Source organism: Perognathus longimembris, chromosome 6, assembly GCF_023159225.1.
Source record: "Perognathus longimembris pacificus isolate PPM17 chromosome 6, ASM2315922v1, whole genome shotgun sequence".
NCBI lineage: Eukaryota > Metazoa > Chordata > Mammalia > Rodentia > Heteromyidae > Perognathus > Perognathus longimembris.
In genome coordinates, this window is record NC_063166.1 from 25,378,990 (window position 1) to 25,402,882 (window position 23,893).

Genomic DNA, 23,893 nt, shown 5'->3' on the forward strand with positions numbered 1-23,893 from the left:
GCCACTTAAACCCAGCTAACAAAGCTATTTTCCTTAAGGGCAAATTCCCATATTAATTTTTACCTTCCACATATGTAATAATATGGGTAAAAAGGTAAATTTTACCTGAACTACAGGGAAATTTTAAACTTCTATGGGAAAAAAAACAAAAACACACTACAGCCCAGGAGCCTATACATATAATCCCACTCAAGAAGCTGGAGCTAGATCATGAGTTCAAGACCAGCCTGGGATGCACGGGGGGGGGGGGGAGATAAATAAATTAAATAAACAAACAAACAAATAAATAAATAAATAAATAAAATGAAAAAGGTTGGGCTGGTACAGGAACAGAAATGCTCAAATCAAGAAAATGCAGGGCTGGGGATATAGCCTAGCGGCAAGAGTGCCAGCCTCGGATACACGAGGCCCTAGGTTCGATTCCCCAGCACCACATATACAGAAAACGGCCAGAAGCGGCGCTGTGGCTCAAGTGGCAGAGTGCTAGCCTTGAGCGGGAAGAAGCCAGGGACAGTGCTCAGGCCCTGAGTCCAAGGCCCAGGACTGGCACCAAAAAAAAAAAAAAAGATTCTAAAAAAAAGAAAATGTAAATTGAACAATAATGATGGGTCATATTTTATTCATTAGCCAAAACTAAACAAGCTGTGTAATACTAAATGCTGGCAAGAAAAGGAAGGACATAAAGACTCTCATTTGCTGTTTGTGGGTGTGTAGATTGGCTGAGGCTTCATAAAAGGAAGTATCTCTTCCTTCTGTAAAAACTGAGCACCCTGTTCTTCCAATTTAATCTTATTACCACATGTGTGAATCATGTACAAAACAAAATTTTTATAAGGAAGCAAAACAGTGGAAACAACCTAAATGTCCAAAGTCCTTATAAAAGCCAGTGACTCTTCTAGGAAGGGCACCATCATAAGGAAGCACTTAAATAAACTGCGTCACTAATCCCATCACATGCTACACAGCAGGAAAATAAAACAGCACAAAAATATTCTCAAAACCCTATGAAGTGAGAAAAGGCTCCATCGCACAAAACTCTACACTACAATTCTAGTCATATAAACAGGACAAGCCTATGGTACAAGTCCCACATATCCATATAAATGTGCACGTGAGCCCTCATCAGCAACTAGGGACTTAGCAAAACAACACCAGGCTTATTGTGAGTAAGACAATAGGAGTACATGGCAGATGCAGGGAAACTTCCGGTGAATTTGACTTTGAAATATTATGATTTCCTGGGGACACTTAAAATTGGTCTTAATGTTATCAAGTGAAGTAAACTGGAATAAATCCATCAATCCTTTGTAGGTTTCCTGGCTTAATCAGATAACTTCATAATTAACAAGGGGTTGGAAACTATCTTCCTTGCATTGGGCTCTACCAATATACACCAACCTCTGACATGCTCAAAACTCTTTTAACATAACCCTAAATCTATCTTGCAAGTATCGGCTAACATACAACAGTGCAGAATGCCACCTAAATGATGACATTCTGTGATACCTGCTTGGATTTTCTGTCTAGAGCAAGTGCAATTGAACAAGAAGACAAAATTAGCACATTATAGCCAATGGGAAGAAGTAGCTGGGGATATAGCTCAAGTGGTTAGAACACAAGCCTACCAAGCAAGAATCCCAGAGTTCAAATCCCAGACTTGCCTGGACACACACACATACACACACAGACGGTTAAAGGGCTAAGGCTGTATTCTTTTTTTTTGGGGGGGGAGGGGGAGTCAGTCATGGGGCTTGACCTCAGGGCCTGGGTACTATCCTTGTACTGTTTTGCTCAAAGCTGGTGATCTACCACTTTAAGCCAAAGCTCCACTTGTGGCTTTTGAGTGGTTAACTGGCGAAAAGAGTCTCACAGACCTTTCTGCCCAGGCTGGCTTCGAACTGTGATTCTCAGATCTCAGCCTCCAGTAGCCTAGCTTAAGGCTCTATTACTTCCCATCACAACTATGAAATGTGGGCCTTTTGTCAATTGAATCTGTATGGTCGTGTGTGTGTGTGTGTGTGTGTGTGTGTGTGTGTGTGTGTGTGTGTGTGTTTTTAATGTAGGAAGGAAAAAAAAAATCAGGGAAAGAACTGTAGACCAGGAGTTATCTAAAGCCTTTTTTCCCCCACTAAATAGGAAGGGGGAAAAAGAAACTGAGAAACTAATTTCTCAACTTGGCCCTGCTTTAGTTTTAACTCGAACAAATTTAGAGAAGCAACATTACTACAGTTGAAAGACAGCCAACATTTACTTTGGCAGAAAAAAAACGAAGTTACTGAAGTTATTTTTTTACTACTACTCAAGTGCTACAACAGGACCAACAGTGTGGTTATTTTATCCCTTTTTAATGGATAACCAAGAGCACTCTTTCAGAACTGCCAAAGTCTCAGCTTTGTGGCATGAAACAGACACTGAGTTGTATTCACACAACATGATGTTCGTTGTTTTCAGAGCAGGTGGTAAATGTCCGGTGTTTGCCATTCAACAGCTCCAACATCATCTCTGAACATGAAATTTTTAGTAATATTCAAGTCACCATTAGGGAAAAGGACTTAAGTCAAATTCATTCACATGGCAGGTTAATGTACGTTGCAAAATTAGGGTAGCAATCAACAGTTTCTGACACCCTCCTAAAATCTGATTAAATGAAGGGTCTCAGGCAATGTTTTAAGCTTTCAGATGGAGGCTAGGCTATAATGCAATTGGTAGATTGTGCCTAATATGCAGGCGCCTGCTGGGTCAGCTCTCTAACACTAAAAAAGGAGGGGTCCCGTTAAACTTCACCCCATAGAAAGTATTTTTTTAAAAAGGGGGGGGTGGGGACTGGCATCTGCAGAGTTTGGGGACTGGCATCTGCAGAGTTTGAAGGTTGTATGCTTCTAAACTAACCCAAGTGCAAAAGAATGATGGATTTAAATATTACACAATGTGTCTCTGTTTCAAAACACCACATGGGACTGGGTGCTAGTGGCCCATGCCTGTGATTCTAGCTGCTCAGAAGGCTGAGGACCTAAGGATTGTAGTTCAACCGCCAGCCTGGGCAGAAAGAGATTTGATTTACTAGCAAAAATGCCAGACTGAAGGAATGCATTGGTCAAATGGTAGAGTGGGGTGCCAGCAAAAGAGCCAAATGTGAGCTCCAGGCTATGAACTCAAGCCCCAGTAACAACACAAAAAAATAAAAATAAAAACAAACCACCACATGGTACCTCATAAAATTTTTATGCATGGGGGTTGGGAATATGGCCTAGTGGCAAGAGTGCTTGCCTAGAATACATGAAGCCCTGGGTTCGATTCCCCAGCACCACATATATAGAAAGTGGCCCGAAGTGGCGCTGTGGCTCAGGTGGCGAGTGCTAGCCTTGAGCAAAAAGAAGCCAGGGACAGTGCTCAGGCCCTGAGTCCAAGGCCCAGGACTGGCAAAAAAAAAGGAAAGGAAAGGAAAGAAAAGAAAAGGAATTCAAAATTTTTATGCATGAGTTTATAACTTCAGTTTTTAATTTCAACCTTAAAAGATGATGTACATTATTAAATAGAAGAATGTAATACTGGGGCTGGGAATATGGCCTAGTGGCAAGTGTGCTTGCCTCCTACACATGAAGCTCAGTTCGATTCCCCAGCACCACATATATGGAAAATGGCCAGAAGGGGCGCTGTGGCTCAGGTGGCAGAGTGCTGGCCTTGAGTGGGAAGAAGCCAGGGACGTTGCTCAGGCCCTGAGCCCAAGGCCCAGGACTGGCCAAAAAAATGTAATACTGGAAAAGGTGCGGGCAGAGTTGTAATGGAGGTGCTCAAACAAGGGGTAACAGGGAAGAAGGCTTTCTTGAATTTGCCGGAAGCAACATTAGGACCACCACCACTAAGCGCAGAGATATGGGAAGTAAGCAACACCACAAATATACATGTGACTCAACACACACAGCTAAAGTCAAACTCACAAAACTTTGGGGCGCCCCACCCCTTAAAAAATGGTAATACAGAACTTTATCCAGGACACATAACACCACAAACACTATTTTGGTGTTTTCACTAACTTGAAAAGTCACACCCCCTGTAAAGGGGCAATAGAAATGCTAAGTTACAGGTTTTCTTTTTTAAAAAACAGACGGCAGGGAGGGCTATTATCCATAACAAAGATATACAAGACTTACATAGCTGGTCTTTTGTTTTGCTTTGTTTTGTTTTCTAGAGGGAAGGGGAAGAAGGAAATCAGCTTGGAAGCATTTCTTCCCCTAAATCACAATTCAAGGGCCAACTACCTTTTTTTCTTCCAGCCTCAGACTTTCTTCCTTAGCCTGCATAGTGTGCTTGGCCAGTGACCTCTATTTATATCCTCTATGGCCTCCCCCATAGTTGCTGAAGAAAGCCAACAAGGAAATTAATTACTAAAGCCACCCCAAAGGGTGATTCCAATTCTAGCCACACACCCCTCCATTGCTGGATGGAAAGAAACACAGGTGCACTTCAGTGGAGTGTGACAGGAACAATTCCTTAATTCTGGGAATGCTTGACAAGACTGTGAGCTTCCAGAGTTGAGAAACGAGTTCCTCTCCAGTCTTTCCCAACCTCCTCCACACTTGGCTAAATCCCCCAAAAATGAGATGCTAAGCAGCCAGGGGTGGTAAGTAAGTGCCCACCTAAGCATGCACAAGTGCACACATACATACGACCACCAGTCTAAATCTCTGTAGAACAGGTAACGCAATTGCTAGCCCTACTCATATCTATATAGTTCTCTTTCTCCTGAAATTCCTGTAGTGACCTTAGTCATTCTAACTAGTCAGGATGTTCCTCTTCCTGCGCCCATCCCCCACTTCTACCCCCCCCCTCACCCTGCCCCCCTGTCCTCTTTTTCTACTTTTAAAGATGATCTCACTATGTAGTCCAGATTGGCTCCATCAGCCTACCAAACTACACGACTCAGCTGAGTGTCCTTTGTTTTTTTGTTTTGTTTTAGCTCAAGGCGCACTCTTCTGATGATTAACTGGAGATAGAGTCTCATGGACTTTCCTGCTAGCTGGCTTGGAACCATGATCCTCAGATCTTATCCTCCTGAATAGCTAGGATTACAGGCAGGAGCCACCAGGACCTGACTGTTGAATTTTTGTTCCCCTAGATTTCATTATCTTTAGATACTATGAAATTAATAAAAATCATATTCCATGTAATTTTAGTCACTATTTTCTTTTTTTGTCACTATTTTCAACAGGTACCCTAAAATTCAAAGTAAAGACAAACTGTTGGAAACTCTTAACTACCAGTTAATCTCTTCCTTAGAGTACCCTGAAAGAGACCCAAAGGAACTTTGACTCAGGAAAAGTAACAAGCAGAAATAGATAAATCTTGACCTGTTGAGGTATACAAATATTATCAAGCAACAGGTAAAGCATATATTTATTAGCATATGAGGCCCTGGGTTCAATATCCAGCATCACAATAAAGAAATAGTAAATGATTTTTAAAAGTCACAATCAGGGCTGGGGATATAGCCTAGTGGCAAGAGTGCCTGCCTCGGATACACGAGGCCCTAGGTTCGATTCCCCAGCACCACATATACAGAAAACGGCCAGAAGCAGCGCTGTGGCTCAAGTGGCAGAGTGCTAGCCTTGAGCGGGAAGAAGCCAGGGACAGTGCTCAGGCCCTGAGTCCCAGGCCCAGGACTGGCCAAAAAAAAAAAAAAGTCACAACCAAAAAAATTGAGCTTCAACTATACCCCCTCATCCCTAATCCATGCTGCTATAAGCCACTTGTTTTAAGTCAGAAATGTATGAATATAAAATGTATGAATATAAGAATTAGGGAGTTTAGGGCTGGGAATATGGCCTAGTGGCAACAGTGCTTGCCTTGTATACATGAAGCCCTGGGTTGATTCCTTAGCACCATATATATAGAAAAAGCCAGAAGTGGCACTGTGGCTCAAATGGCAGAGTGCTAGCCTTGAGCAAAAAAGAAGCCAGGGACAGTGCTCAGGCCCTGAGTTTAAGGACCAGGATTGGCAAAAAATAAATAAATAAATAAATAAAAATTTTTAAAGTATTAGGGAGTTTAGGCTGGAGTGACTTGGACTGCTCCAATTGCAGATGTCTACCTCCTCTAATAACCTGCAGCTTCTCCAGCAGCACCAAATCACAGGGGACAGAGATTTCAAAAAATCCCCAATACACCAAAAGGAAAAGACTTGTTTTCTCCAAGGATCCTTGAGACTTCTCCATGGGCAAAGATCATGTCTCCCTCAGCACAGAGAATGCTCAAGCACCAGAACAGCCAGGCAGAAAGAATCTAAGGGATCTACACTGCCCTGGTTTTTCTGAAAAGTCAGCTAAAAGCAAGCGGGACACTCAAGAGAAGGGGGAATGAATACAAAATTACGTTAACTAGGACATTTGCTGAGTCAAACTTTCGCCAAGTTAGGTAGGAAGAAAAAAACTGCCATTTCTGTCCTGCCCTCCAGCAATGCCTCTTTTCCTCATTAGCATCATGGAGAGAAAAATGCAAAGAGCAATTTCCCCTCCAACATTTTCTCCAGGAATAAGAAGGCACTGTTGTTTTCCCACAACTGCTTGGTGAATGTTGTACACAGTCACATTAGCACCAGTCTCTCCACTGCACTTGTTAACTTCCGTTCTTCCATCTAAGAAAATATCCCCGCTGCCCTAAGCTCCACTATTCATGACTTAATTTGCAAAACCACATTAGATTAAAAGTAGCAGAAAATTGCTTGTCCCATTTCATGCAGTACCTTCCCCCTTAGCAGTGACACAAGCAATTAGGCTTAATACGCCTGTGTCCCAAGAGGGGAAAAGGGGACAAAAGTCTCAACTTTCCTAAATGGGGGGAAAAAAAAATTCCCCACTATAGAGGTGAGGTTCAGAGGGTGAGAAAACGGAAGTGCAATACAGTTAAATTCACTATTTAATAACACTAGACCATAATCAACTGCAAGTCCTTGAACTTACATTAATACACCTTTCTACTGGGATGCTCAAGTAATTTCAAACATTATTACTGTAAAGTCTGGAACAGCAAATGGGCAAGAGTCTGACAGAGATGTGAGGGAGGAGGGGAGGGAGGAGATAAAGTGGACTGTAATTAAAATTATGAATAATCTAAGTCCAGCTAATTCACAAGCATCTAACTTGAACACCTAGTCAGCTGGGAAACAGCAGCTGCTTCCAATTATAAGCAATTTTGAATTAACCGGTATCAGTGTTTAATGAAGAAGCTGTGTATGTAGGAAATTTTCCAATCCTGAAATACAGCTGTGCACACAGTCTTTAAAGGGGGTTAAAAATAAATAAAATAAAGGAAGTTCCAAATATTCAAATGCCTGTCTACACACAACTTCTTCCTGGGTCAGGATAGTTTCAACCCATTCTTGTCTGCCTCCGACCAAAGGCCACCAGCCTCCTTACCCCATACAGACTGAGATCCAAGCCAGGAAATATTCTGTGGTCTATATACTACGGAGGCTAAAACCTAGAGTCATGGCGGCAAAGGCAACCCAGCAAAACATGTTTAATTGAAACACACAGATGAACAGTTCATGCAATACAGGAACTGCCTGAGAAACCAAGTAAGAGTCTATCCAAAACTCCTTTACTGGGAACTTTAGCATGAGCATTCCTGCCAGCCTCTCACAGAAAGAACATTTCAGAAAGACAATCAGTTTCTAACTGCAGGTGAAGCTTTAGACCATCAAATTGTCACTGGCTTTTCAAAGGGTCCTAATGATGTGATCAGTCAATGGAAAAGGCTTAAAAGTGGGCAAGTAAGGAGTGGGAAATTCTGAAACCTCCTTCCTAGGACCAAGCAAGACCCAACCAAAATCAACAATTAGCCAGCCACTCAACAGAACTTCCTGTCAGGGCCTTCTAAGCTACTTCCCCTTCACACATAAAATATCCCTCTACTTCCTATGTAAGAAACCACTCTGAAAATACTAATTTATGCACTAGGCCACAAAACAAAAACAAAAAAAATCACTTATTATTTGAATGAAATAAAATAAATTTGGGTCAGTCAAGGCAACAGTATGCTGTTGAAACGCTTGACTTCACAAACAGAACATGTTTCTTCACAACAAAATCTTAGACAATACACAAAAGTGTTCAGTTTTTTGTGAAAATTAAATGGAATTACATATGTATGGCAAGTTATCTCAGTGGTACAGTACTTTTTTAATGATGTCCGGGGCTCAAGCCCCAACACCACAGAAAATTAAATTAAAACAAAGTAGAATCACATAATTTTCTGTCACTAAAAATATATCTAGCCTGGTACTCGTGGATCCTGACTGTCATCCTATCTATTGAGGCTGAAATATGAGGATTACAGTTCAAAGCCAGCCCCAGCAGTAGCAGTAAAGTCAGTGAGACTCTTTTTTATGGCCACTAAACTACCAAAATAAAAGCCAGAAGTAGCACTATGGCTCAAGTGGTAGTATGCTACCCTTTGGAGCAAAAGAAGCTCACAGAGAGAGCCTAGACCCTAAGTTCAAGCTCCAGAACCAGCATTAAAAAAAAAAAAAAGTTTAAAAACCTCTATTTCTTCATATACAAGGAAAGAAACATGAAAATTCATGGACTCCCCAAAATTCTCCACACACACACACACACACACACACACACACACAAACACACACAGTGTTTTAGTGCACAAAAGATTCAGCACTTTTTAAGATGGGAAAAAAAAATTTTTATAGAGGGAATGAGGTAAAAATAAAATAGTATGCTTTTCCAGTGAGTATTCCCAAAAGAATACCAGTGGTCTTCAGGGACTCAAAGCCAAAGTCCTAACTAACCTCTAAGTCTTTCTTCAGGAAAGCAACACTGACGATTCTTGTTACAGAACAGTCATTAATTACAAATCACTTCCTCACTTTCACTATGACCTGTCAGAGGAAAGTACATGAGGAACAAAGGTAGAAGATCAGAGGTATACAGTCCATTTATAAATCTGTAATAATTTGACTAATCCACTAGTTTTCTTTCGCCGATGGTTAGCAAATGGCAACACTTTCCAAAATGAAGGCAGGAGGACCAGGACATAAAATATTCTTAATCTGAGTAACTAACTACTAGTGTTTCCAGGCAGAAGGACTCCACACCCACCACATGAGGAAACTGCAAGTCAAAAAGGCAAGCCCGGGGCTGGGGATATAGCCTAGTGGCAAGAGTGCCTGCCTCGGATACACGAGGCCCTAGGTTCGATTCCCCAGCACCACATATACAGAAAACGGCCAGAAGCGGCGCTGTGGCTCAAGTGGCAGAGTGCTAGCCTTGAGCGGGAAGAAGCCAGGGACAGTGCTCAGGCCCTGAGTCCAAGGCCCAGGACTGGCAAAAAAAAAAAAAAAAAAAGGCAAGCCCACAAAAGCTAGTAAATGCCCCATGAGGAATGGCCCAAGTTCTCTCTACCTTAGAACATTTATTAGGCTTTGTCATGTATCTTGTATACTAAGAGAAAAAAAAACACCACTAGTTTCTGCTTTAACCCAGAAGAATATAATTTCTGGAGCACCACTGGGAAAGAAACTTGTATTCTATAAATTCTGTGTAACCATAACAATAAATAAGATCCTAACAATAGAAGTAAAATGTAAATTTGTGTTCAATTAATAAATAAATTAAATTTTAAAAAAAGAAGTAAAATGTACAGCCAACAATACTCAAAATGAAAGACAAAAGTACTATACTCAGGATTCTCAATTTTCTCAGATAAGGCAACTGAGTGACAGAGGCAGAATGACCTCCCAGGCTCTGGCTGCTCAGCCCTGAGGCAGTAGCAAAGGCAAGCATACATTCTAAAGTCAAGTTTCATTCACCTGTATTCATGGAGTCCGACCCCTTCTTTTTAGCCTTGCTTCCACTACCAATAGGGACTAAGTTACAGTTGAGGTAAGCAGTGAGTAGGGGAAACACGATGTATAAAGTATCCAATTAGGTATGTACTCGAATATTATGGCAATTAATACCCAATAAAGAAGTGGGTTTTTTTGGGGGGGCGCCTAGTCCTGGGGCTTGAACTCAGGGCCTAGGCACTGTCCCTGAGCTTTTGCTCAAGGCTAGCAATCTACCACTTGAACCACAGCGCCACTTCTGGCATTTTCTGTTTACGTGGTACTAAGGAATCAACCCCAGGGCTTCATGCATGCTAGGCAAGTACTTTTACTGAGTCACATTCCCAGCCCAGAACCTTTTTTTTTTTTTTAGCTTCAGAGCCAGGCTGACACAGGGAGACTCTGTGAGGAAGGAAGGAAGGAAGGAAAGGAGGGAGGGAGGGAGGGAGGGAGGGAGGGAGGGAGGGAGGGAGGGAGGGAGGGAAGGAGGGGAAAGGAAGGGAAGGAAGGGAGGGGAAAGGAAGGGAAGGGAGGGAGGGAAGGAGGGAGGCAGGCAGGCCGGCAGAGTGTTCAAGGTGAGTTGCGGATAAAAGCCAGCAAAACAGTATAAACCAACACAGGAATTTCTGAAACTACCGTTTCCCCAATGAGACAAGCTAGGTAGGCCTGGGAAACGTGTGATAACACACCTTGCAGACAAGACATTATAGCTAGTGGTCTGTCTATAAGGATACCAGGCTTCCTTCCAGAACAAAAACCAAATAATGGTCTTCAGAAAAGGCACCAGGCCAAAAGAGACCTTTTCAAGCAATGCTTAGGCCTTCCAATCCCATAATAGATTTCAACATTTTGAAATCGTGAGAACAGGCAGCTCTGCTGGTACCTTAACCATCTAAAACCACATTGGTCTTCAATTTTTTTTTGGTAGCAAACATCTTATTAGTGACCCCTGACCAACTGTCCTCTATAAACAAGGACCTGTTCTGGCTAGACAGGCATGAAAGGGGGGAAAGGCACTGCATAAAACTTAACAAGAAAAAACTAAGCCCTGCTGACTGTGCATGTGGTAGACTCCTATGTACAAGACCCTGGATTCAATCTCCAGAAACACACACACACACACACACACACACACACACGATAAAATATACCTACTGTTAGACAGGCAGTAATTGTCAGATCAGAAAATTGCCCTTTTTATTAGAACCTTTTCCAGTCCAGTGGCTTGGCCAGATTGAGGGGAAGGGGTCGTTGGGGAGGGGGGTGGGTAATACCACTCAGACTAGGAGGTTATTTTATAGGAGGCTGAGAGGAGAACGATTTTTAAGGGCTTTCTCCTCCAATAAGAAGGGGGCAATCACCTAACAACTGGCAAACATTGTGAGACCACCAAAGAGATGATGGCTCAGCACATCTTTTGATAAATTCTAGGATATCCCACTAGCACGCCCCAGACAAGCAGGCCTTTAAATTTCCTAACGAGGAACAGCCGCTGGCATTTCCCACCTTGCCTGCCATTGGCACACGCTCCTGTCTGACTTTAAGAGGCTTCACAAAAGAGTTATAGCCCCCAACTTCCTTGACTTTAATTAAACTTGGCTTCCACTTCTGAAAAATCCTCAAGTTTTTATTTTGTTTTGTAGTCTCACTAATGCTTTTAAATGAGAGATGCTGTGAAAAAGGAAAAGCAAATTCTTTGCAGCTGCGTGTGAGCATTCTGCCAACTCAAGCACAGGAAGAAGCTCTCCCATGTTAAAAATTTCCAACTGGGAGATTTACAAAACAGCAGGGGAGAATGGATGGAGCCCAGGGAGACGTGTGCATGTGAAAGAGCTGCAAAAAGCTCCTTTTTTTGTGTTCAAGTCCCAGGGGCCTTTGGAGGCTTGTCATGCTTCAGCGATTGCTGCCCCCCCCCCTCCCATTTCACCCCCTTTCTAAAGCCACCGTGCTCTCCATACAGGCTTTACGATATACACATTCTACAGCACCACTTCTTAGCCTTCCTTTATGTGACTCCCCCCCACCACCTCCCCAGGCCTCCCCAACAGTCATTCTGCCACAACTGGATAATGGAAAGAAGCTTAACAGGGAGGTAGCAACCATTTTCTTCCTACTAAATGAAGTCCTGGAGTTAAGCTGCACTCCTAAGAAGGAAATGACAATCACTTTGGCAAATGAACTTTTTCTTTTATTTTCTAGAAGCAGCAGCAAGATAACAACAGTGAACAGTTAAAAGTTCAAAGATGAGTTTTTCAGCTGTGTTTGGAAAGCAATCAAGAAAATCTAGCTCTACCCTTGTACAAAAAGGCTAATTTAGATCAAATATTACATATATATAGTGATAATTAGAGTGATTTTTACAGAGGAAAAAAAAAAAGCAGTGAGTGGCACCTCCCTCTTATCACCATTTCTAGTACACAGGCAGTTCTGGAGTGTACCTCCACCATCCATTCCTACTTCAGAAGTGGGGTAGAGGGCTGGGGATATGGTCTAGTGGCAAGAGTGCTTGCCTCATATACATGAGGCCCTGGGTTCGATTCCCCAGCACCATATATACAGAAAATGGCCAGAAGTGGCGCTGTGGCTCAAGTGGCAGAGTGCTAGCCTTGAGCAAGAAGAAGCCAGGGACAGTGCTCAGGCCCTGAGTCCAAGCCCCAGGACTGGCCAAAAAATAAAGAAGTGGGGTAGAAATCTCAGCTTTTCATGTTCTTCTATTAGCAGAGCAGTTAGGCTCTCAACAAGGTCCCCAGTAATGACCAGACATAATATGAACTGGATATGAAGGTAGAGTGGGGGAGGAAAAACCATGAGTGTCCTTCATAGGGCAAAACCATACTATACCTAGAAATAGCCAGAAAATTCACTCCATTCCCCCACAGTATGTGGAGTTCGTCTTCATTGTACTATAATTTGAATCTTGATTTGATGTGCCCGTAAACGGGGCTTGAACTCAGGGCCTTGTGTTCCCACTTGTGTTGAGGGCGGGCCACACGTCCACTTTTGGCTTTTTTCTAGTTAACTGGAGATAAGTCTTCTGGAGTTTCTACCCAGGCTGGCATCGAACCTCAGATCTCAACCTTCTGAATAATATGACTCCTGATTCTGAAGAATGACTTTTGTACCTAACATGTCCTTCAGATCCCACCCCTCTGTACTTTCTGCTGCCCACTACCAGCTGGTTGGCATTCTGGATGTTTTCAGCGGCTGCTGACTGACATGCAGAGCCTCTCAGTCCCTGTCCAACCCTCACCATCACTCCACCCACAGCCACACCCACAGCAGGAAGACTTCTGCACGACCCACATAGCAAAAAGTGAAGGCAATGTGTTACACATTGGTTACTGCTGAGCTGCTCTCCTAATGGCTGGCTTTTTGGCCAGAAGTGGAGAGTAAAGTCAGGAGACAAAAGAACAACACGCCAGGAAGTCCCAAAGTCTCTGTGGATCATGGTTTATGTTCAGGCTATTGAATTTACCATTCATTTCTTCCCCCAGGCAAAGAGGACAAGGTTTGCCCAACTAGCAAGCTATAACAGGTCCATACTAATCAGACCCTTCTTTCACAGCAGCTGTAAGAAACTGAGAAACCAGGAGAAGGAAAAGCCTCCAGCACAGAGAAGCAGTTAAAGGAGAGCTGTGCTTATTGAAACACCTGTCAGGCTGGGAATGTGGCCTAGTGGTAAAGTGCTCGCCTCGTATACATGAAGCCTGGGTTCAATTCCTCAGCACCACATATATAGAAAAAACCAAGTAGCACTGTGGCTCAAGTGGTAAAATGCTAGCCTTGAGCAAAAAGAAGCCAGGGACAGTGCTCAGGCGCTGAGTTCAAGCCTCAAGACTGGCAAAAAACAAAACAAAATAAAACACCTTGTCCTAGCCTGGTACTGGTGGCTCATGCCTGTAACCCTAGCTACTGAGGAGGTTTAGATCTGAGGATCACAGTTCGAAGCCAGCCCAGGCAGAAAAAAGTCCCCCAAGAGACTCATATCTCCAATTAACCCCTCAAGAAGTGGTGCTGTGGCTTAAGGGGTTGAGGCTTGAGCACAAAAAGGACAGCACCCAGGCCCTGAAGAGTTCAAGCCCCACAACCAACAAGCACTCTTGCCACTAGGCCATATCCCCAGCCCCAACCAACAAAAATAAAATAAAACACCTCATCTTAAATCTGCCAGGATGTGCAGCCCATTGTACAATGCATAACATTGAAAATTCAAGTCTGGGAACCAGGGTATTTTCCTGGACACTCAGCTGGTAAGCTGAGTATCCCAACAGGGGACATAATTACAGCAGATTATCCAGACTTTTTGCTGGAATACTGTGTTTGGTGAGGAGTAGGAAGGTTTGAACTCAGAGCCTACTAGACAATCACTCTACCACTTGATGTTTCTTTTAATTCCTGAAACCCAAAATGTATCACAAATACCCTAGCAGGGAGAAACAAGCTGTACAACCAAGAGACCTGCTAGGGAGAAACAATGACCATGAAACTGCCTTTTCCTTATGAGGCAGTAAAAAATAGTCCTCCCCAAGGGGAAGAGGATGTTTGCTACTTTCCTTTTTCATTACTCCTGATAGACAAATAGACAAGGGACACTGACCAACAGAGACAGGGAGAGACAAGGAGGCAGACAAAAAGAGGCTTCAGAGACAGAGACAGTGGGACAGATATAAAAGGTGTTAAGAAAGGAAAAGCTGAGACTGGTATTTTTATTTGTACTCCACTGTAAATTCGTTGTAATTGAGGAGGCAAAATAAGTCTGTCAGAGACTATACTAAAGGGAAAGCCATGTAAGGATCCCCAAACTGGCTGATTCGCACACTACCACATACAAATGATCTCTGGCTCATTTGTCCTCTTGTGCTCCACACACTTCCTAGGGTTAAGGGAATCATGGAGAGCTGGCATGACAGTTATGAGAGAGAGAGGTGATCAGTACTGACCTTTAATTTGGAACCCCTGAGCCTCCGCCATCTTTCTTAAGAATATGGGTAAGTGCTCTGGGGTCTTTCAAGCTGAGAGGAAGGAAGCACAATTAATTCATGCCAGTTGGCTAAGAGATCTAACTACTTCCACTCTTACAGGCCATACACATACTGGTCACCACCTATACTCACCAACTTCCATGAGGCAGTACATTTGCAAGGATCCTAGAGTTGAGGAGGAGTCTAGAAATATATCATATTTAAATGAAAGGGGGGCTGGGAATATGGCCTAGTGGTAGCGTGCTCACCTCACATACATGAAACTCTGGGTTTGACTCCTCAGCACCACATACACAGAAAAAGCCAGAAGTGGCGCTGTGGCTCAAGTGGCAGAGTGCTACCCTTTAGCAAAAAGAAGCCCGGGGCAGTGCTCAGGCCCTGAGTCCAAGCCCCAGGACTGGCAACAAAAACAAAACAAATAAACAAAAAATGAAAGGGGGAACAGAGCACATGTTTGGCATGTGTGAGTGAGTACTGAGTTCCATACTCAGCACCGCGGTGGAAAGAAAAAAAAAATCAGGAAAATGAGTAATGGTAAGCTGGAGCAGGGAGTGGTGGTGCACACTTATAAGCCCAGCACCCAGAAGGTGGAGGCACAAGGTTTGTGAGTTCTGGCAGGAGCTACATAAGAGTTCCAGCTCAGCCTGGACTCCATAGGGAAGCTCTATCTCAAAACAACCAACAAAACCAAAACAATAATGAAGGAATGATGGAACAATTCTACACTATCCTGTGAAAGACCATGGATGATAGTCCCAAACTCCTGCTAACCCAGACGTAAGGATGATGCAGTCATAGCTACACCACAATCTGGGTGAAAAGATCACCTTAAATTGCTGGGTGCTGTAAACCTAGCTACTCAGAAGGCTGAGGTCTGAGGATCACAGTTTAAAGCCAGCCCAGGTAAAAGAAGTCCACAAGGAATGTTCATGACTCTGATCTCCAATTAACCACCAGAAAACCAGAAGTGGAGCTGTGGCTCAAAGTGGTAGAGCACTAGCCGACAGTGCCCAAAAGCCCTGAGTTCAAGCCCTACAACTGACAACCCCCCCAAATGGGGGAAGGGGGTCACTTTACAGTGTTAAAACCTATATCCAGGGCTGGGGATATGGCCTAGTGGCAAGAGTGCCTGCCTCGGATACACGAGGCCCTAGGTTCGATTCCCCAGCACCACATATATAGAAAACCGCCAGAAGCGGTGCTGTGGCTCAAGCGGCAGAGTGCTAGCCTTGAGCGAAGAAGCCAGGGACAGTGCTCAGGCCCTGAGTCCAAGGCCCAGTACTGGCAAAAAAAAAAAAAAAAAAAAAAACCTATATCCATCAGGACCTTGTGAATGCCCCTTCAATTGCTGGAATGTGATCTGCCAGATGGATCTTTCAGAAGTCAAGAAGTAACTGTAACTTTGGTTTGGTTTTGTTTTTGTTGCCAGTCCTAGGGCTTGGACTCAGGGCCTGAGCATTGTCCCTGGCTTCTTTTTGCTCAAAGCTAGCACTCTGCCACTTAAGCCACAGCGCTACTTCCAGCTTTTTCTATATATGCGATGTTGAGGAATCGAACCCTGGGCTTCATGTATACGAGGCGAGACTTTACCACTAGGCCATATTCCCAGCCCTAACTGTAACTTTTGAATTCATAGGGAGGAGGATATTTCCAAAGCAATGATGTCACTTCATAAAACAATCTTAGAGAGACAAACCTGGATCATTATTGCTCAACTAATACCTATTTGGAGCTGTAAAAACCATTAAAGCTTTGAAACTCAATTATGAAACTTTAAGTAACTGCCTTTGACTATAAAAAAGGATACAAACCTAAGTGTGGGGTGCAGAACTAAAATGACAAGAAGAATCTACAGTGTTCCAACTACACACCACAGCAGACTAGAGCCATAACTGATTAGGGACAAGGGCTGGGCTGGATCCGGCCAACATTACAAGGACAACCAACTGGTCCTGTTCCTTACTCTTGTGCTTTTAAAGGGCAGACGATGTGCCAACTATTTTAAAGCTCCAACACACTAATTCTGTAAACAATAATGGCTACAGCCTGCACACTGCGCACTGGAATGGATTCCTCAACTTGGCCTCATCACTTATGCAGCTGATGAAACAAACACTGACAGCTTTTTTGCATTTGTAAAGGCCCCACAGCAGCTGTGGTGATCCCACCATAGAGCAATGAATTAAGCCTGAAACCCAGCTGGGTCTGAACAGAAGCCTTTTTTGCACAATACAGCAAGACTATCATTGTTAACCTAGGCATTATTGGGAAATATTCTGCATTACATTATAGGGCAGTTCTAACTCAATTCTTAAAATTAGCTCTAATAAGCAATTTTAATTTTAGTTGGAGGGTTGCAGCGTTTGCTTTGGAAATTGCACAAGTATGTGTGTAGGTTATAGGTACACCACACAAAAGCAGACCAGCAGAACACAAAATTTTCGGTTGAACGATGCCCAGTTTAAAATATTAACTCCTTAAATACACACAACACATGCATGCAGGCATGCATATACCTATATCTAACTTTTAAATTGAGTATCCAACCTAATAAATCCTTGGTTATTTGATCAATGTATATAGAAAACATAAAATACAGTAGTAGTCCGGTAAGGGCTCCTGTTAGGTAAGCCAAATCAATGGCTTGAGCTCTGGAGTTCATATGGATCAGAAACACGAAAAACAAACAAACAAACAAAAAAAAACACTTAAAAACTGCAGAGTGTAAAAAGCATGGTTCACACCCATTAGGTAAAGAACTTTTTGACAGTGAACTTGAGGTCTGTGTTATAAATATGGTTCTAAATGCCAACAGACACTTTGGTGTTTGGCTTCCTATCAGTAGGAATCTTGGGGAACAGGCATGGACATGCCCGCCCAAGTATGCCTCCTTCACCCTCCACTTCTCAAAATGCTTCCACACACCATAGGGCCACGTGCCAGTTACAATCACCACCATGCCTTGTGCTCTCTTTTTGTTTTTTTTTTTTGGACAGTCCTGGGCCTTGGACTGGGGCCCTGAGCACTGTCCCTGACTTCTTTTTGCTCAAGGCTAGCACTCTGCCACCTGAGCCACAGCACCCCTTCTGGCCGTTTTCTGTATATGTGGTGTTGGGGAATCGAACCCAGGGCCTCATGTATACGAGGCAAGCACTCTTGCCACTAGGCCATATCCCCAGCCCTTGTGCTCTCTCTTAACACTTAAAAATGTTGGGAAATTATCCCACACCCTCAAGAGACCATATCATCTCCACAATCTCCTACCAACTCAAGGAGAATAAATCTGTTAAATCAACAATATCAAAAGAAAACTACAAAGGTAGTTTTTCCTTAAGAGGAAAAAAAAACCACATGCAAAAAAAAAAAAAAAAAACTCAGAGACAGTGCCCAGGCAGAGTTCAAGTCCAGGACTGGCACAAAAAAAAAAGTAACAACCCCTTTTCCTTAAAAGAGCTACCATTTCTTTTTCTAGTTTAATAGGCCTGGAAGAAACAAGAAAAATCTGAGAGAATCTCTATATAAACAGTCTTTTTATAAACAGTCTAATTCACAGTCCTTTTTAAACAAAGAATTGGTAAAGGTTGAGAATGTGGCTTAGCGGTAGAATGCTTGCCTTACATGCATGAAGCTCTGGGTTCAATTCCTCAGCACCACATAAAACAGAAAAAGCCAGAAGTGGTGCTGTGGCTCAAGTGGTAGAGTGCTAGCCTTAAGCAAAAGGAAGCCAGGGGCAGTGCTCGGGGCCCTGAGTTCAAGGACTGGCAAAAAGGAAAAAAAAAAAAAAAAAGGTAACATACAACCAGCTATAGAACATTAAAACTGAAGGAAAGGAAAGTTTCTTCTCTAAGAAAAAAAATCATATATATATGTGAGCTAGAACCTGGAAAACAAAATGCTGTATGTGAAAAATCTCATCTGAAGATCCCAAAACTACATCCATTAAATACCTGAGCATCCTTAAACAGCGAATCATCACATGATAAAATATGAAGTCCCACTACGAAGTGTCCAGGCCCTGAGTTCAAGCCCCACAACCGAATGGAAAAAAAAAAAAAAAGGAGAGGAAATAAGACCATGTGGCTGGATGAGCAATGACGATGAGAACAATGAGACTTCAATGAGAAATCACTCCCTCCACCCAGCCCCCACCCCCACCACACGCCCCTGCAAAGGCAAGAACCCCAGAAGTAGAGGGCCCAGTGGAAAGCTCTGCTGAACCTAACTTCTGAGGCTCAGGAGTTACAAGCTGAAATAGCTTGACTGCAATAAACTTAGTCAAGAACGACTACATGAGACAAGAAATGTACTCACTACCTTATTATGTAACTGTACCCTCTGTACATCACCTTGTCAATAAAATTTAATTTAAAATAAAAAAATAAAAATGACTGTATGAATGCTTTTCTAATTTGATATTCCAAGACAAATGCGAACATAACCGAGGCAAAAACTTGCACAGGAACATGCATAATCAGAAAAGGATGACTACAATCCAAACAGCTGACAAATGGATAAGCATCATGTGTTATAACCATACAAGGCTATGATTAGGCCTTTCAAGGGAATTTAATACTCATACCTGCTTGAGGATAGTGTTTCTGGGATTCATCTGTGTTACACAAAAGAAGTGAGATATAAAAGGCCACGTGTTATATGGTTTCATTCATGTGAGATATCCAGAAAAAGCAAACCCTCAGAGACAGAAATATTAGTGGCTGCCAGAAGTTTTGGGAAGTGGGGTGAAGTAGGAAGTGATTGCCACTGGTGTGGAGTTTCTTTTTTGGAGTGATAAAAATGTTGTAAAATTGATCATGGTGATGGTGGCACAACTCTAAGAATATACTAAAACCCACATAACTGCTTAAAAAAAGACATCACATTCCCATCCAAAATTACATAAGGAAAGTCTGAGATGCCCAAAAGGCCTCTCATCTTGATTTAAACTACTGCTCACAAGCCAAAAGAAAACAAGAACTGTCAAGAGAACTGGAATAAGCTGGGAAACTGAAAGAATTAAAAAGAAAGGCTGACAGACTAATTTTTTGCTGAAGACAAAGCAAACAAATGCCAGCCTTTTTTTTTTTTTTTTGCCAGTCCTGGGCCTTGGACTCAGGGCCTGAGCACTGTCCCTGGCTTCTTTTTGCTCGGCTAGCACTCTGCCACTTGAGTCACAGCGCCACTTCTGGCCAGTTTCTGTATATGTGGTGCTGGGGAATCGAACCCAGGGCTTCAAGTATACGAGGCAAGCGCTCTTGCCACTAGGCCATATCCCCAGCCCGCCAGCCATTTTTTAAATGTGTTCTGTGGGAGCAAGCACCCGTAGCTCATATCTCAAATCCTAGCTACTCTCATTTCTAATCCTAGCTACTTACGAAGTTGAGGATGGTGGTTCAAATACAACTAAGGCAGAAAAACCACTTGTACCTCCAATTAACCAGCCCAAGGTGGATTGGTGGCCTGGATCAAGTGGAAACACTCCAGCCATAGCAAAATAAAAAAAACACCACAAGGGAGGACTTCAGGCCTAAAACAAAAACAAACAAACAAACAAACAAAAACTACGAAACCTAGAGGCAGTGGCACATCTCAGTGCTAGAGTGGCTTGGCTGAAGTGGGACGATCACCTGAGTCCTAGTCAGCTCAATAAAGAAAGTGCTATGGAAGGTGGCTTTAACCTCTAAACAGATATAAACTACAACCTCAGGCTATTATCCACTAACAATTATCTACCCTAAATGAAGAGTGCTGAATTTAGCTCACTTCATAGAGCACTTGCCTAATATGCATGAGGGTTCAAACCCCAAAACTGCCCCGCCAAATAAACTTGAGGAGGCTTATCTGCCATTTACAAATATAGTTACTTGGTGTTAGTGCTTTCTCTGACAAGCCCCTTAAATTACCTACAAAAAACTCTCCTGAATTCATAAATTGGGTAGGAAAAAAGAAGTAAAGCAGTACTTACTACTTATCAGCTTTAGAAATCTTTTATCAAGCCGCACAGAGGATTTTTTGCTATCCGTGGCAGAAAAGAAAGCAACCAGGAACCACATTCCTTGAAAGAGAAAATTCTCCAAGGCCTCCCTGGACCATTTATAACGCCTGTCCACAGAAACAAGTTGTTATGCCTGAGCAAGGTGACACCTTCTGTTCTTTATTGGGATGACCTCCATGTACAAAGGGAAAAAAAGGGACTCTCTTACAATAGGTACCATTAACGTTCTCACTTGTATTAAACAACTGTAAGCAAATACTGTTTGGCTGTAAAAGCTTTGCAAGTCAAAGATAATGGCCTTCCTGGGTAAACTGACTGTTCTTTATAATCATCATTATTTATACTCCCAAGAGACTTTGCCTACTGCTCCAATAAATTCTGCAAAGAAATAACATGACAACTTCAGCAAGTCTCCAGGAAGGAGGGGGAAAAAAAAAGGCTAGTTGAGTTGAAAATCTGTTTTACCCTGAGCTATGTCAGTGATAGGATTGTGATGGCATCACTTAATTAGAGCCAGGAGTAGAATGAGGATAAAAATAAGATAAAAATAAAAACCCTTTAGCTTCAGACTTTTCCAAGTCAGACCCATCTTCCACACACCTCTTAATGCTCTCCACCTTGCTAAGACCAAAAAGCCAATTTTATTAGCATCATTATGAGTTTTAACGTATCCCAAGTATACAGTAGTATAGAGCTCATTTCTCATCTCAATATAATACAAAGATCTTATTTTTACAGGGGTCCCTGAAAAACTAATACATAGTAGCTGGGCACTGGTGGCTCTGTAATTCTAGCTATGAAGTAGGGTTTGAAGCCAGTCCAGGTTGGAAAGTCTGTGAGACTCATCTCCAGATAACTACTGAAGAGTCAGAAGTAGAGCTGCTGTGGTTTAGAGTGCTAGCTAGCCTTCAGCAAAAAAAAAAAAAAAAAAAAAAACTCTGGAATAGTGCCAAGATTTCAAGCCCCAGGGCCAGCAAAAAATAAATAAATAGGGCTGGGAATATGGCCTAGTGGTAGAGTGCCTGCCTTGTATACATGAAGCCCTGGGTTCGATTCCTCAGCACCACATATACAGAAAACGGCCAGAAGTGGCGCTGTGGCTCAAGTGGCAGAGTGCTAGCCTTGAGCAAAAAGAAGCCAGAGACAGTGCTCAGGCCCTGAGTCCAGAAAAAAATAAATAAACTAATACAGAATATTTACAATGAGTTCAACAGTGTACTGTGCGCGGCGGGGGTGGAGTGGGGACAGGACAGAATGGGACACAGTGGAATAGAATGAAAAACAAGTATTCCCTGACTTCTTCAACTATGAGACTTGGCCCATGGCTTAGCTATGCCCAGAACCCAGATTCAAGTAAATATGTTCTTCGTTTAAAGGAGGTTTCCTTTCAGTCTGTCAGCCACCTTTCAGATTCCAACTAAGTGAAAACCACAATGGTTTGGAATCCTAACAGTTTTCAGGATCACAATACAGAATGAGTATTTGAAAACATTTTAAAGACACAGAACACCAGCTCACGCAGTAAACCGCACCAATCTCTCCCTCAAAAGTAACGGGAGTTCATAAGTTCATTATTAAATCCAGACTCTCCCTGGCCCCCTGCACTGTGGGAAAAACAAGTGATAAACTACATTGGCATTTAAGTAGAAATATGATCTCTGCCACTTGAGGATGTATAATCACCACTGGGGATTATTGTCATGCACCTTTAAAGTTCTTCCAGATTAAAAGCTCTGTCAGAGTGTCAATACTAATAACTATTTAGTAAAACTCAACTTTTAATTAAAGATGAGTCAAATTTCCAAGTTGAAGCAAAACAAGAAATAAACACTGCTGATTTAGAAAGAATAACTAATTTAGAAAGGACAATTGCCCCTATTTTAATCTGACTATCCTTTTTATGTATTGAGGAGCAACTTTCCTCAAAGGAAAAATTATTTGTTCCTAGTGTGGCATTTATAAAATAGATCCTTCTTAAAAAAAAATAAATAACTGGTGTGGTGGTGGCACATTACCTATAATCCCAGCACTAGAGGTATGAAGATCAAGTTCTGGGCCAGCCTACGATACACAGCAAGGAGCCTGTCTCCAAAACAAGAATCCCAGTGAAAAGGCTCAAGAGGAAAGTAAGGAGAGCTGAATGTAAAGCAAAAGGCACAGTAAAAATAATTAGGTTCATTAATAAGATTGGTGTGCTCTTGCTCTTCACATCTTCCAACCCCTAGCTCACTAGCTACACTGCAATAAACTCCTTCCTTGTAGAGTCCTATGAAACATTTCATGGTCTTCAAAATATTAAGAAACTAAGTCACTGTGCATGTAGCAAAGGGCAAGTGGCCTTTGCCACTCAGAATCATCAGTCTAAAAAGAAGTCATGTGGCCTATGTGCAGAGGCCAAGTTATGTGATGTCACAGCTCCAGCAAAAAGCAAGACAGCATAACCAAAACCCTGTTAGGCAGATGAAAACCATGTGCTATCAATTTAACTGGGAGCGCAGACCATGACTCCTTATTAAATGCCTTCCATTCACATTGGCTCTTTCATCCTCCAACATCAAGACATTATTACAAGCTGAAAATAGAACAAACGGAGCTTTAGTGTTCTGGGCAGCATAAGAATGGGAAAGGGGGCAATTTGGGTAAAACCAATAAGCATTAAATTCCACATCATCTCTAAACACAAATCTTGACTGGAAAATGGAAAAGACATGCAAAGTCCACCCAAAAGTACTCCACACATAAAAGGAATGCTGCTTGTGAGCCACTCTGTGACACCACTTCATCCTTGTAACAAAGGGTTGGAACATGTGATTCTACCTCCTCTAAATGAGCTTCAGAAACAAAATCCAGAGATGTAACTCTCCCCATTTCACAGAATGGTGGTTAACATGGCATGGCTGTAATCCCCGTACTTGGGAGGCAGAGGCAGGAAGATTTCCAAGTGGAGAACAGCCTGGGCTGCTCAGTGAGACCTTATCTCAAAAAAAAAAGCAAAGCTGGGCTGGGGATATAGCCTAGTGGCAAGAGTGCCTGCCTCGGATACACGAGGCCCTAGGTTCGATTCCCCAGCACCACATATACAGA

General features: G+C 42.6%; 1 protein-coding gene and 1 long non-coding RNA gene across 3 annotated transcripts in view; both read right to left on the bottom strand.

Moving 5' to 3' along the window:
- The window catches only part of Jarid2 (jumonji and AT-rich interaction domain containing 2), a 234,696-nt gene that overhangs the window by 197,972 nt on the left and 12,831 nt on the right, over nucleotides 1-23,893 (bottom strand). The gene's annotated exons all lie outside the window — the stretch shown is intronic.
- On the bottom strand, nucleotides 1,760-20,558 carry LOC125353008. Its single transcript, XR_007211233.1, has 3 exons — nucleotides 20,436-20,558; nucleotides 8,761-8,767; nucleotides 1,760-1,771 (listed from the first exon to the last, which is right to left on the bottom strand). It is a non-coding gene; the product is annotated as an uncharacterized LOC125353008 (long non-coding RNA).